Source organism: Nelumbo nucifera, chromosome 8 (assembly GCF_055504915.1).
Source record: "Nelumbo nucifera cultivar China Antique chromosome 8, China Antique-T2T, whole genome shotgun sequence".
Lineage (NCBI taxonomy): Eukaryota > Viridiplantae > Streptophyta > Magnoliopsida > Proteales > Nelumbonaceae > Nelumbo > Nelumbo nucifera.
Genome location: NC_142656.1, coordinates 32,879,402 through 32,884,072, shown reverse-complemented (window position 1 = coordinate 32,884,072; position 4,671 = coordinate 32,879,402). Strand labels below are relative to the sequence as shown.

The window sequence follows — 4,671 nt, the reverse complement described above, 5'->3', positions numbered from 1 at the left end:
CCAGTGCCAGTTTCAGACACTAAGCCCAAGAAGATGGTGTTGATCGGGGCTCGCCTTCTGAACTATTTTGCTCTCACTAAATAAGTTTCTTAATTGAAAATTTAGATGTTTTCGCTTGGTCAACAACAGAAATGTCCGACATAGACCCCTCTCTCAGACCAATCTAGTAGAGGAAAATGAACCTCGCCCAAGAACGATGGAAAATAGTATATGAGGAGGTAAGAAAGATCCTCGCAACAGACTTCGTTAGAGATGTCCAATATCCGAGTTGGATTGCTAACTCAATACTCGTTAAGAAGGCTAATGGCAAGTGGCGCATGTACGTCGACCAATCAAAGCACAACACCCCACTCCCTAGAATTGACCGCCTGGTAGACGCGATCTCGGGGTTCGAGTTGTTAAGTTTAATGGACGCATACTCAAAGTTCAACCAAATAATAATGGATCCGGCCGACGAGGAGAAGATCACCTTTGTAATCGAGATGGGCTTGTAGTATTATAAAGTTATGCCCTTTGGTTTAAAAAGCATTGGGGTGACCTTTTAACACCTTGTAAATAAAATATTTTTCCTGGTTTAATTGGAAATAAAGTAGAAGCTTATGTTGATGAATCAACGTGGCATCGAAGCCTTGGGTACATAGTGAATCGACGTGGCATCAAAGCCAACATGGACAAAATCCATGTCATCCTAAATATGCAACCTCTCAAGATAATTAAAGAAGTACAGAAGCTAACAAGTCAGATCACTGCCCTAAACCGGTTTATGTCAAGGTCAGTTGGGTGGTGCCTTCCATTCTTTAAACCCATAACGAAAAACCAAGACTTTGAGTAGATTAAAGACTTCTAAAGTGTGGAAAGAGTTTGATTTAGTAAGGAAACCATCTGGCATTGAAGATACTATTTGTATGCATTGTCACCAATCATTTATTGGAGTGAGCACAAGTGGAACAATTCATTTGAAAAAACATCTTTTAAGGTGCAAGGCGGAGAAATATAATGATCACCGTCAACAATTGCTAGTATACAAAAAGAATGCTAGTGAGAAACCTATCCTTGAACCTTTTAAGTTTGATCATGAAAAAAGTAGGTTGAACCTTGTGATGTTTGTCATGTCATATGGTTGTCCATTCAATATTGTTGAGAATCAGTTTTTTGAAACAATTACTTCTAGTCTCAACCCATCTTTCAAGATGATTTTAAGGACTTTAGTTAGGAAGGATTGTTTGAAAGTGTATAATCAAGAGAACAAAACTTGCATAACTATTTTGATACACTTTTTGCCAGTCTAATATCACTACTAACATGTGGATTTCAACTCAAAGATTGTCTTATTGTGCTTTGACTATTCATTATATTGATGATGGTTGGGCATTGCTTCATAGGATTCTTTCTTCTACTACTGTGAAATCTCCTCATGATGGAAAGTCCATTTTTGGAGTCATCTTGAATGCACTTTTAGGATGGAATCTTGATGAGAAGTTGTTTTCCATAATAATAGATAATGCTTCCAATAATGATGTTATGATTAGAGGGCTTAAGAAGCATCTTAGTGATCAGTCCTATCTCCCTCTTTCAGGTGAACTATTTCATGTTCGTTGCAATGCACATATTCTTAATCTCATTGTGCAGGATGGGTTGGGATAGGTTTCAGAGTTATTGCATAAAATAAGGAAGAGCATTAAGTATGTTAGATCCTCAAGATCCTCTCAACTTTGAGAGCAAAGGTTCCAATATGCTAAATATCAGGTAAAACTCTTTTCTAAGAGAGAGGTTTTTGTTTATACACCTCATAGATTAAACTCTACATATGAAATGTTGGATTGTGCATTGGGAATGAAAGAAGCATTTTTTTCATTTACTTGATATTGATATAGATTATAAGATGTGTGCATCTTTAGAGGAATGGAGAATAGGGACAATTTTTCATGATTGTTTGAAAGTTTTCTATGACACCATCACACCACTATTGCATTTTCTAGAAAGGATTATCCAACTGCTAATATTTTCTTTAAGAATGTTTGTAAAATCCATATCATGTTGCGGGAATGGGAAAATAGTGGGCATCAATTTTTAAGATCAATGGGATCCAAAATGAAGGAAAAGTTTGATAAATATTGGAAATATTGCAATATGGTTTTAGTAGTTGCAGTTGTACTTGACCCTAAATTCAAGATGCAGGTTGTTGAGTTCTCTTACAATAAGATATATGGTGTTGAGGCTTTTAGATACATTTCAAAGGTTAGGATGGCTTTATTTGATCTCTACATGGAGTATGAAGCAACGTTAAGTAGTTCCGCCCCATTAGAGTCACATGCTTCCCTCACTGAAAGAGGTAGTGGCAACTTAGGTTCAAATAGTGAGGTTCAGGCTAATGACATAGATGATGATGATGATGATGATGATTTTGACAAATGGCATGTGGAAGAATCTTTGTTTCATCGATCCGAAGAATTTGATATTTTAGGATATTGGAAGATACACCACAACAAACGTCCTAGGCTTGTAGCAATGACCCATGATGTTTTAGCCATTCCAGTCACTATTGTGGCATCAAAGGAAACTTTTAGTACTAATGGTAGAGTCATTCATAAATATCACACACGGTTAAGGCCATAAACTGTAGAGGCTCTAATGCGTGGGTAAAGTTGGTTAGAACCTTTTGTTGTAGCAGGTAAGTTCATTTAAATGTTTTAGATCATATGTTTTAGATGTTGCTATTGCAAGCTATAATTATTGATTTTTTTTGTTTATATCATATGTTTTAGATGTTGATGTAGCAGAAACAAGCTGATTTGGTAAGATTACTTTTACCCATTATTGACTTATTTTTATTTTTACTTTTATTTGAATTCTAATCCTATAGTTTATTTTATTTGTTGTAGGAGTTGGTTAAGAACTTGAGATGGATTGTCATTGCCTCATTACTGATTGGAAGTTTAACTTGGTGGATGCAACAACTTCTTGGATTAGTCCTTAATCTTAAGGACTTGAACTTTGAATTTAAACTCTTGAGTTTGGTGTTGATCATTTGGAACTTTTAAAATTTTGACTTTTAACTTTTATTTAGTTTCAGACTTAAGGATGATGTGGTTGAACTTAAACACTTGATGAATTAATAGTTTATGTTTGATTTGTGCTAGAATTAAATGTAAATGTGTTGATAATTTATAGGTTAAATTTGTTCTAGAAGATTATTTTAAATTGCTGAAAATTACATTTCAAATTGCTGAATTCACAGGTTAAATTATTGAAATAGTGAAATTTTCATGTTAAATTTATGTTAGAAGTCAATGTTAAATTGTTGATAATTAAGAGGTTAAATTGCTGAAATTTTACATGTTAAATTTGTGTTAAGTGTAAGTTAAATTGGTGAAAATTTACAAGTTAAATTTATGTTTAGAAGTGTGTTAAATTGTTGATAATGCATAGGTTACAAGTTAAATTATTGATATTTGAATTGGATATTTGATTCGAAAATGCTCAATCGAATCAAATCGGATCTATATCGAATATCCAATGAAAAGGTCAGAGTCAAATTCGAACCATTGAATGCAAAATCCGACGGGTTTGAATTCGAATTTGAGTCATTTGTTTTTTTTATCGAATTGAATTCAAATCCACCCCAATTCGAATCCAATTCGATTTGTTTGCATCCCTATACCTATGGGACTCAGGCCGGCCTGGACGAGCATAGATTTGGCTAGCAATTGGTCTACTGGTAACTACTGATGCACAAGGTGTTGAACTTCAAGACTCAACTTTTCATCAAACTCTACTTCTGGAGCCTTTCTCGCATCACGTCTCTAAATGGTATCCACGGGCCAGCCAGCCTCTCGAGAAAGAAAGAAATACCTACCCTTCCAATCCCTAATTTTTGTAGGAAAGCCTCCTAGGAGCCTATAACCATGACAGAAGACAAGTAAAAGTAGTAGGGCATGTTGGTGACCTACTTTATACTACATAGCCCCAAGAAGATATCTATGTCCAAAGGAAAACCTAAACGATTGCTAAGAGAAATCGTCCCTACAAGGGTCTGGATAGCATTGGGATGGAGTTGCCCCAAGGAAACACCAAAAAATGAAAGCACCTTGGCAATGAAAGGGTTCAAAGGAAAACATAGGGCGTCAGTCAATGCCTCCTCGAAGATGCAAACCTCGCCTCGACTGTGGCTCAATGGGAATTGATCTGGGCCGGGCAAAATGCAATTAAACTCAATGGGAATATGAAATATCGAAATTAAATTGACAATCTCTTCCCCACTTAGCTTGCTAGGACCAAATGGGGAACCCTCGGGCTCCTGTTGAGATGTCAAGGTCTCGAGCTCCCCTCCTCGGCCTGAGTAGAGTATGATGACCCTCCTTCAGAATCGGTTGAAGACATGACTATAGAATGGAAAAGGAACTCACTTGCTTTCAGGAAACAGAAATCGATGGTGGGCCAAACTTCACTTGGTGACCTAACAAAAATCCTCCAACATAATTCTCCTCCAACCAATCACCCCTCTCCCTTGGCGAAAATCTCAAAATAGTACGAGTTGAACCCTAGTGGTGACCACCCTATTTATAGCTTTTTGGTGAAGAAAATTGATTGCTAAAGCGCCCTATTGGCGAAACGACAGTTAAGAAAACTGCATTGCGTGCAAGCTAATTTGAATTTTAAATTTTGTGCGCC

The 4,671-nt window shown here is 36.4% G+C and overlaps 1 pseudogene; it reads left to right on the top strand.

Annotated features, from left to right (window-relative positions):
* The first annotated feature begins 667 nt into the window (after positions 1-667).
* On the top strand, positions 668-2,791 carry LOC148789836 (zinc finger BED domain-containing protein RICESLEEPER 2-like; annotated as a pseudogene).
* The last annotated feature ends 1,880 nt before the right edge of the window (positions 2,792-4,671 follow it).